The sequence below is a fragment of the Chamaea fasciata genome, unplaced genomic scaffold, assembly GCF_029207755.1.
Source record: "Chamaea fasciata isolate MVZ Bird 193981 ecotype frontalis unplaced genomic scaffold, bChaFas1.0.hap1 SCAF_1, whole genome shotgun sequence".
Taxonomy (NCBI): Eukaryota; Metazoa; Chordata; class Aves; order Passeriformes; family Sylviidae; genus Chamaea; species Chamaea fasciata.
In genome coordinates this window covers 79,702,889-79,713,945 of record NW_027094086.1, presented here as the reverse complement: position 1 = coordinate 79,713,945, position 11,057 = coordinate 79,702,889, and the positions used below count along the sequence as shown (strand labels likewise).

Here is an 11,057-nt window from a genome sequence, read left to right as displayed (position 1 = left end):
TGAAATTTATAAGGGAGTTCTAAAAACATTAAAAATATTTAAAATACATATTAAAAAATCTTTACTGAAAATGTAAAACATCGGAAATAAGAGAAAATTTACCAAGATAGGGTATTATCACAGTTGTGCACTGTGCAGAAGAGCTGACAACTTGCTCTCCTCAATTTTAAGGTGTTCATTATAATTTGTGTTGGTTAGGGACTTGTAAGTGTGCATGCATATATCTTGGAAACCCATGTATGAACTTAATTAAAGAAAGCAAGTGCGGTTGTGTGAATACCCAGAAGTTGTAACTGCATTATGGTGTTATGTCTACCATCAACTTTACAAGTTTTATCTAGGCCTCCCTGTGTCACTTCCAAGCATGGTGCAAGAATGTACACACAGGTAAACGATCATAAAGACCAAAACTATGAGGTAAGCAGCACCCATGCTCTGCATGATCTGCAGTCCGGTGATGTAACATGGTGCACAAGGGAACTTCCTGAGCCAGAGGAAGCTCAGTCGAGAGGAGGGATTCATCAGGAGCCAGTGGTTCATGCAATAGGGGCTCTCAAGATGTAGGCAAGGTTGGGAGCAGTGGTGGGCAACAAACACCAAAATCGCCGTGTGTAAAAAAAGCCCCTTGGAGTGTTGGGGGCCAGGGCAGACAGACATGGTGTGGTATGTCAGCCAGGGCTGTAGGGCAGCAGTTTCCATGGGAGTTCCCCTGGAAGAGTATACACAAAGGGTGCTGAAGCCCTGCCAGCTCAACCAAGGAGTAATGGTAACCATCTGGCAGAAGCCAAGGCCACTCTGAGGTCTACAACTCCACAACAGATGCAGATTTGCAGACAGCTCCCATGGGAGCATGCAGGGCATGCCCCAGGGCCAGTTGCAGGGTCAGCCTTCTCTTACATCAGGACTGGCTGGCAGACATGAGCACTCCTGTGGGAGGTGTGCCCAGGTGCAGGAACCCCTCTGGTTAATGACAGAGCTCCAGGAGAAGGTGAGTAGGTTCAGGAGCATCAGGGAGTCTGAAAGAGTGATAGACTATTGGAATCACAACCTACCTTCCCTGGGAAAGGCCTCACAGGATGCACAGGCCTCCTAGACCTCCTAGACAGGATGCACAGAAATACTAAGGCTGGAAAAATGTCACTAGCACAAATCCTATGGGAAGCAACTGAGGGAGTTAATGCTGTTAAGCCTGGAGAAAAGGAGACTTGGGAATAACTTATTGCTGTGTACAACTACCTGAGAAGAGGAAGAAGAAGAAGAAGAAGTCAGTCTCTTTTTCCTAAGTAAAAAGCAATAGGACCAGGGAAAATGGCCTTAAGTTGACCAGGGAGGTTTAGATTAGATATTAGAAAAAAATTTTTCACCAAAAGGAATGTCAAAAGTTCCCTTGAAACTGGGTAACCAGAGAAGTGACTGAGTGATCATCCCTGGGGGTATTTAAAAGGATTGCAGATGTGGCACCTACAGACATGATTTAGCGGTAGGCTTGGCAGTGGACTAACAGCTAGACTTGATCCCAAAGAACTTTTCTAGCCTGTCTGATTCTATGATTCCAGTTTCATCTAAATTGTTTACAGGACACAACACAGCAAAGTAGGTGCACTTGTAAACAACAGAACAATGTTGGTCCTTTGCTATTTTAATCAGTATAACCATGTCAATACAGTTTGAGCAGTATGTTAATGATTCAGGCTTTTCATTTAGAACCTAAAATAAAGAACAAAATCAAAAGTGGCTAAAATCAACTCTTTTTCTGCCTTATCTTTATTTGTATGATTGTTAGGCTGAGAGTGTTGATATCTTCACAAGCTACAGGACAAGTAAATAATTCTCTCATGTTTTCCTTGTCATTCAAAAATAAAAATGGGGGGTAAGATGGGCATTATATTTGAGGTATTTTTTCAATATATAGATATTATCCTACCAATCCTGTCAAAAGTTTGATTGTCTCAGATAATACTCAGCTAATTTAACCACAGTGCTAAAACTGTCAGTGGTACCCTTTGTGCAGTAATTGAATGGTGCTAAGGAGCTTCATGACCTTTGAAAATGCCAGCTCCCAACCAGGACCTGATGTAAAGTCGTTGCAAGCACACACATCCTTCCACGAGATGTAACTGCTGCAGCTGTCACACTCAATTTTTTTAATGTCAAATTCAGTTTGTCCTGTGTTTGGTACTTTGAATTCTATGCATACTGGTAGATAAAGAGTCTTTTTATTTATTTAATTTAATTTTTTTTGAGTCTTAATCAAAACCATAGTGGAGGAAAGCTTTTGCCTAAAGGGTGAAGGATAATGTCTTGTTTCTGACTATTTACTGAGGCTTACATATTAGAGGTCATGACCTGAAATGCTTGACAGTTTCCATTTTCTGTTAGAATGGCATTTCACCAGAAGAATTTCAGCATTTATTTTAGAACAACATGTAATGGAACGGCTTATCTGGGTCCTAAAATTGTTTATATTCTTGTTATAATGACGTTCAAGAGGGCCTCTAGACTGAGGTTTAACAGTGTAAAAGATCTATTCATGGTCCTAATTATTAGTATCATACGCATATGCGTTTCCACATTACTGTTTAATAAACCATTATTTTCACACAAAGAGTAAAATACAAAATTACAAAAGAATATGAATCAGAGATAAAAGGAGGTGACATTTCACACATCAGATTCTGAGCTCAGTAAGAGGTGTTATAGCTAGATCTCAGGAACACTGAGATCAGTCAATGCCTATTCTTATACATTGATACCTCTGACAAAGATTATGAATTACCCTTAAGAAAGATTGCAGCTAGGGATGTGTATTTAACAGTAAAATGCATTATACAGAGAAGTCTTCTGGCAGCATGTAAGAGAGACTGGAATAGAAGACAGAAAAATATACAAAAGTAAACAGTGCTAAAGAACTTTTTTTCAAAATTATTATTCAAAATATATTTTTCTGTTGCATTTAAAGATAAGCAAAATAAACTGAACATAGACACATTTAATTTCACTCTTCTAGTTACTTGTTTGCTTTTCATTATCGTAACCCATGCATTTTCTAATTTTATTCTTAGGTTTCTCTTCCCCATCTCACCAGATGGGAATGAGCAAGTGGCTATATGATGCTTAGTGACCAAGCTGGAGTTGAACCATAACAGATTCCAAGTGGAATTCAGTGGAGAATTAGAAAAGTATGAGAAAAATTTCCATATTATCTCTCCATACAATGCATTCTCTAGGTAAATAACTAAAGTACTTAATTCATGGGATGCTCTGTGTTCCTAAGACTGAGCAGGATGTCAGTTTTTGTTATGACCACAACATAGAATATCAACAGCATTTCACAAGCCTTCAGAATATTTTACAAGCTATGAAAAATTTTCCTAATTTTTCCCCACCCCATCCAGCTCTTTTCAATTTTTTCTTGGAAACTATAAAATATTTCTTGTGTACTATTATTACTGTACATCTTTTTGTCAATATAAAATATTGATACATTTACTCTTTAAAATAAACCAGATTCATATTCACCTTTCTCCCTTTCTTGCAGTTGTCTTTGAATTAGGCTACCTATCAATGACCTAACCATGTTAATTCAGATTGTATTGACAGCAGTACTGTTTCTTGAAAGTATTAACACTCTCTTCTGGGCTATTCTGCAGACTGTCTCCAGACATGAAATCATGAAGTCTTTTTCGGTTTGAAGAAAAAAACAACAAAGACTGTGAAGGGTTTAGAGAAACACTTTCAAGTTAGGAAACTATGTGACCTTTATCTAAGCAGTCCATGCCATACTCTAGCAGTAAAAAATTTCTTTAGACCATCAGCTTTTTCGTTGAAATTTCTCAGTTGTATTGTTCTCAGTTGGATTAGAAACTCCTGCTTAAAGTCTCCTTTAGGCAAGAGCTTGCATGTCTTTTGCCTTCCACATATAGTTTCCTGCATTACATGTATGATAGATATAGGTAAAAATGCAAATGTATTTACTTGTTCAGTTTGAAGCTAAAAGACAAAATTATTACTATATTTTTTGCAAGATTGCCTGTATATGTTCCTATAACGGTATCTGATTTGTGTAGCACAAAAAATGTGTCATGCTGTGAACAAAAGAAGGGAGGTCTAAGCTAAACTCTGGAACTGTAAACTGTACAACATCATTCAGCCTCTGTTTTGAACTGAAATCTAGCACTTACTGGAAGAAAGACAAGAAGAAGGAACCTGGTTGTGGGATTTTATTTATTAAATTTTCTGTCCAAACACCCACATATGTGTGGTATACCTAAGTTTTGGTCTGTGCCAACTTCAGAAATCCAGTAGGGAGACTAAAATTATGTACTGTTATTTAGCTGGACATCATGTCCTGAATATTGACCTAGTATCTCCTCTATAGTAATCAAGGTTAGAGAACTAATAGGAGTGTAAATCTCCAACACAAAACTTGATCACTGAACCACCTTTTTTTCATTCAGCCTGATTATTTTGGGCACAATAACCTTTTTAATGTCAATAATAAGAACATGAATGTATCTCAAATGCAAGATTCACAATGCAAGATGCAAGCTATTCATATTTTCTACCAGGAAATTCTTTGAAGTTGTTATTTGGTTTAATCTATATAAAAAAACAAAAAAGGAAAAAAAATGCTGTTTTATATACAGAGACATATAAGCATCTGCTGGAACAAAAAATATGAAAAAAGTAGAATAAAAATCATGAGTCTTAGGCAAATTGCAGTTTGTCATAACATTGTTTCTGTGCATTAACAACACTACTGTGTGAACTAATATGCAACTTTTGCATTGTACTGCTTCAAAGAGTACAGGCTTGATAAAAAAAAAAAAAAAAAAAAAAAAAAAAAAAAAAAAAAAAAAAAAAAAAAAAAAAACTTCATCAAGTTAATCAAAAGGCACTCATTGATTTAAGTGTGTCTTGGGTCAGTGCCTTTGTTTATATAAGTAACACTTCCATAGTTTTGCTCCTAGTCTTTGAAAGGTAATTTGCATGTTTCTTATTAGAAAGGTTAATGCATTAAAATTATTAGTTTCTGACACTGGAATTTAGTTTGTAAGATTTTATGAACAGCAAAATGTTTCATCACAGCAACTTCCTCATAAATATGACACTTTATGCTTTATTTTCCTGCAATAAAATGCAAATTATACTTGTGTCTGGATGTTTTCATGGTGTCATCTGGGAATTTAGTAAACTGTAAACTGAAATTCTGCTTCTGTTGTTTTGCCAATAGGCTATTGTTTTGTTTTGATATTTGGCAGTGCTGAAGTGGCAGTGTTGAAATTCTTGTATGCTGGTCATCAGACATCATCTCCAGGGATAAAAAAATTAAAAAAAAAAAAACAAAAAAACAAAACAAAACAAAACAAAACAAAACAAAAAAAAAAAAAAAAAAAAAAAAAAAAACACAAACCCACAAAAAACCCCAAACAAACAAACAAAAAAAAAACCCCACGAGTATTTTAGAAAGAAATTTTCATTTCTCCATAGCCTCAGAGGTTATTTTCTGTAAAACATACCTGGAAATTAAGAATGTCTTCTGAACAGAGTCACATTGTTCTGCTACAGGTCTGAAAGTCATAGAGCTGAGAATGGGAGTATAAATTATCTGATTAAAGATATTCTCCCTGTGGAGCACACAAGTAAACATCCTACCCCTGAGAATTTTTTTCAGAGGTGACTGCTGAGGTAAAATGCCTGCTGTTGAACATTTAGTTTCCTTGAACTTGAATTTCCTTGAAATATTGTTTCTCCCTCACAACCTTAGACTGCTGCAATTTTTCCCTTGATTCAATCTCTGTGTTACAGACCTGACCTAGTTTTAAATTGTAAAAAAATAAAAAGTGGCCTTCTATACATGTGCAAGTACATGTTCAAGTAACATTAAACCAAATATATTCAAGATATGTAACAATCTAAAGTTGCTGGATTTGAGCCCCCAGGTGGCATTAACTCATGCAAGACTACTGGCTGGTGGCAGGCTCCCTTGTTTTGCCCTTTTTTACTGGTTAAGAAAAAAAAAAAAAAATTAAAATTTCCAAAGCCACACCTTAAAAAGTGATGGGGAAAATCAAATGTCAGCGACAAAAGGCACACAAGATAATTGCCCCATGCTGCATATCTAAAATTTTGGAAAATGATACCCCTGACTTTGAGTTATAAGGCACAGGAATTCTACATTTTAGGATTTTCTTAAAAAAGACACATGTTCAGTAATTCTAAATTAGAAATACTGTTCTTGACACAGATAGCATGCATTGTACTTTTAGTAACATTTTTCTATTAGTAGTTTTTCCAGAATAAGGTAGCTGTCTTCAATATTATACTAAGTAATTGTAACAATGAGAGTAAACTTTCATATAAATCTTTGCCGACTTTTGTGCAGAAATCCTAGAGTTTTGACAATTTTTTTTGCTTGCTTTCTCAGCAAAGCATTTCAAAATTAAGCCCTACATGAATTACACATCTAAGATCAAAAAAATTCTTTCAACTCCAGCTCTAAGTGGCAGTTTCCTGAAGCTAACAGTCCTTAGCTCTAAGTAAGATACAGGCCAGTTCTGAGTCCATTTATATGAAATGAAGATGCAGCAAAACCCAAAACTAACACAGTAAAACAGGCGTTCTAATTGTTTCAGAATACAGAAATATCACTGAGGCAAAATATTCTGTCACTTATGTGATGATTTTAACTTCAGATCAGGTAAAAATGCCCATAGATGGGCTGTCAGCACTGATGATAAAGATGATATTCCTGTCCTCTTACAGTGCCTCATCACCATCACATTTAGTATATGTGATCTGATACTGTCTGCTAAGAATTAATCGTGTTCCGCTACAGAGAGTCATTGGGGGCTACTGATCTTCACAAGAGTCTTAATCAAGAGCATAGGTACACCAGATTAATCAGTGTTCATGTTATGCTGCAGAAAGCATCAGACATTGGTGCACAGCCAAGGGTAATTTTTTTCCAGATATTTTTTTTTTCCTGATTGTACCCTTAAGGCATGGGGCTTTTTGAGTTCTGAATACAACCATGCTTTCTTGAGTTCTGAATACAACCATGTTTTCTTGTTTTGGAATGACAGGTGACCAGTTGAATTATCATTTTCATGTATCAGACAAAGCTTATCTATTAGTACCATCTAGCTCAAATTCCTTAATTTCTTGTGTAGTTCATTATAAAGGAGGAGGCATAATCAATTTATATTTCAATTCTAAGTCACAAAAATATTTGAGAGGATGCAACAAAGGTTACACAAGGATTGACTGAAATTAGCTATGGCACATAAACCCCATGGCTTATAAACTTTTATGGAAGTCCACACAGCAATTTTTTACTTGGTTACTTCTTGGTTTCTGTAAAGGTATCAATACATGAACACTGTGTGGGTATTCAAAGTGCAGACCTCCTTATCCTGCACTGTTAATGGCCTTTAGCTGAGACCTAAGAGTGAAAGCACAGACAACCAAGCCAATTTCTTTAAAAACAGCTCCACTGAACAAGCCAGATGTAATAATTTAAGTAAGAATGCAAATTTTCTTGTGTAGATAAACTGGTAATTATGTTTAAACACAGCTCATCATTAATTTATTGGGTTTTGATGCTATACTGAGGAGAGGACAAAAAGAAAGTGGAGAAGATGACTAGAGGAAAAATGCAATACTTCAATAATTTAGCTGTCTTTTTTGTTAAGAAAAAAAAAAAAGAAAGAAAAAAAAAGTGCAAACACAAGCAGGAATTAATGTAAAATGATATCCACAATGTCGATGTACCTCAAAACCTTACTTGGAAGGATAAGGTTTGAAAATTAAAGAATAGCTGCACTCATGTCCATTTTAGCTTTAAGCATATACTCACCTGTGCATTTTCTGGATTGAAGGAAACTGCTTTCAGACTAGCTAATGAAAAGCAACAGCAGCATGGCATAGGTCACCACCAGTGTGACGCATGTTCAAACTTCCTGACCTCGTAGTAATCTCTCATCAGAGTTTTCAGCAGCAGAGAGAAACCTGGCAAACTGGCTTCCCGGCTTTCCTCTTTTAACTGGCAGAATTTGTAAGACAACACTGAAATTTATAGCAATAATAAATGACTAGATGTTTTTTCCAGTAAATACCCTTTCCAGTATTCCAAAAAGTAAGTTAAGTCAAAGTGTTCATACGTAATTTATACTCACACGCATAGAGGCAAATATATACAAATAAACCAATGCACCTCAGTAAGCAGCCCAAGGACTTTAGACAGCACTCAGGGTCTTTCTTTCTTTGTCTTCTTTTTTTTTGTTAATGAGCTTAAAACACAGATGGGGGGAAGCCAGAAGGCTTTTGCAGCCTTGGCTTTGTATTAAGTGACAAGTGATATATAGAAACCTGCTAAATAGTTTTCATGATATTTAAGTATTTCCTATTTCTTGCCAGACATAATCTCTACTATATTTCTGCTACCTTTCATAATCAGTTCTTATTATGTATTTTAGCGTACATGTATTGAGTTTTGTTAGTGCTTGATTTAGAGCAATTGTAAATGTCCTAAAATAAACATATATAGGTATGAAAATGTTTCATGTGTCTGATACTACAGAATTACCCATGTAGCATCGGTAAAAAAATACTTTCCTATTTTGAAAAGTAAATTAAATAACATTATTATGACTTAGAAAGAAAGGAACTAGCATAAAAAAGTATTATAGTTTGTCATTCTTTTAATGATTTTTATTCCTTCAAAAAGAGTGAACCATTTATGTTTCTGAACTAAAAAAAAAAGGCAAAAAGCCTACTAAAGAGTTGTCAGTGCAATATAACATAGAATATTACAGCTTCTGTGTTACTCTAACACACACCAGTGAAAGTCTGCAATATAATTTAATTCGTCATTTATCTCTAGGCTGCTCCCAACGAGTATGAATGCTCTTTGCATGAACAGATAATTTATAAAAGGGGATTTTAAGAAATATTTTTTAAAATTGTTTTCTTAAGTGATTTTCTAACTATTGCATATTATATACTGTAAGATCCCATTAGAAAAAGATCTCTAGACATAGATTATAAAACAATTAAAATAATATGCATCTTTTAGCTGAAATTAGGTGAAATAAAAATATATTATCATTAATAATCTTTTTAAACAAATTATTCATAATTGGTTTAAAAGAAAAAAAAAGCAAAGGAAATGTGTACCGGAAATGAAAGAGTAAAAATACATTAAAAATAATTATTTCCAAAGTTTTAGAAATGTGTTGAATTTCTTATGGTGAAAACTTGGAAACTGACTTTAGGATACTGATAGGAGTGTAAAGCTGGCACACACAAGTCATAACTGCAAATGTCAACCTTTAACCTGCTCAGCTGAAATGACTTCAAAGAATTCACTTAAACAAGGCATAACCTGAAAGCTAATGGGTTGAGATCATTCTGGCTCTGATGACCTAAAAGGCACATGCAGGTCATGCTTCAGCACTCAGTTGTTAGTAAAGCTTCTTAGCACACATGAAACTGTGGGCATTGAAATCTTTATCTCAAAAAGAATTTTTAAAATTCCTCAGAGTTTCTCTGAGGCTGAGTTTCTCTGGCTCATTTGCTCTGCTTCCTTTCTCTGCAGAGAGAGAAAGATAAGTAGAATTCATGCAGAAATGTGCTATGCTATCAAGGAAAAAGTGACTCCCTGGGACTGACTGTACACATTCCTTTATGGTTTTAAAAGCCAGCTACATTTCTTGCACTCACTAAAGATCCCCTGCCACAGCATAGCCCCCATTTAACCCCTCTGTCTCAAAGTGCACTTATGCCTGGGGAGAGCAGGGATGGAAGGAAGATCTGAGTATGACCTAAGGCAAGGGAAATTATTTTCACTGTTATATGAGACTATTTGGGTGTTTTCTTCATATGTTGCTGATGTTTTGAGCTATATTAAATTATATCGTTTGCTCACTGACCTCTTAGGGAAAGCAGGTAGAAGCAAGAGCCTGAGGGAGGGATGGATGGATGGATGGATGGATGGATGGATGGATGGATGGATGGCAGAACAGAGAAATCACAGTTTGTGATTGAAACTCTGCAGGAATTTTGGTGCCATTTTCTATGTAACACCAGAGAATGGGTGCCCAAGGCTAAAAGACATTTACACACCTATAACAACATTTGTCCTTTCTGGGAAAGTAAGAGTAGGACTGTGTTAACAGGTTCTTCAGGAAACAGGGATTTACCTCCTTCCAGAGGTTCAACTGCACTTGAGCTAAGTTTTGGTTTTGATACAGGATAGCTAGGTAACTTTGGTTCAGCCATGTGAGGAAAGGCTAAATTGTGAAAAGGAGCTGTGAAGTGTAGAGGTCATAGATACCCAAATAAGAACGGTAAGATGGCAGAAAGAGGTAAGCCTGTTGAGACAGCAGTATTTAGCTGCACAAGGATCCAAGAGGAAAAAACAGACATGAAAAGGTATAAAATCTTAACAAAAAACAAGGGAGTCATAAGATGGCAACTCAGAAATACTGAGGATGAGCCATTTCCAAGGAGGAATGGAATCCAATCCTTCCCAACAGTCTGTTGACTGCCTGGACAGCAAAGACTCACTTGTAGTATTAATGGTTACTGTAATAACTCATTAACTCTAACTACCTATTCTGTGATTTAACTATTAAATTATTGCTTTGCAATTTAAACTGTATATATCTTTGCAGAGGTACTTTGTTCTTTTAAAATGTCTTCTGCACAAAGTGACTCAGAGAGGAAGTACAATGACCATACATCAGACTAAGCTGAGGAAGCAAAAAGGGACAGAGTATTCAGTGTTGCCACAATTTATCAAAATTGGATGTAGCTGAAAACAGCCATTTAAAAAAGTATCACATATACTCTGTTTGCACACATTATCTGTTATCTAGCACTCCTTTGTCCAAATGGTCTTCATGCACTTCATCTGAAAGAGATGGGCTTGCTTATGTTGGGGTTTTTTTATTTTTTCCTTTTTTTTTTTTTCCTTTTTTTTTTTTTTTCCTTTTTCTGGCAAAGAAGACAATTTAATGATTAGCTGATTGAAGGAGGGTTAGAGAAAAGACATA

General features: G+C 35.7%; 1 long non-coding RNA gene across 1 annotated transcript; it reads left to right on the top strand.

Annotated features, from left to right (window-relative positions):
* The first annotated feature begins 901 nt into the window (after positions 1 to 901).
* Positions 902 to 4,839, top strand: LOC136302686 (uncharacterized). Its single transcript, XR_010724112.1, has 3 exons — positions 902 to 988; positions 3,063 to 3,227; positions 3,651 to 4,839. It is a non-coding gene; the product is annotated as an uncharacterized lncRNA (long non-coding RNA).
* The last annotated feature ends 6,218 nt before the right edge of the window (positions 4,840 to 11,057 follow it).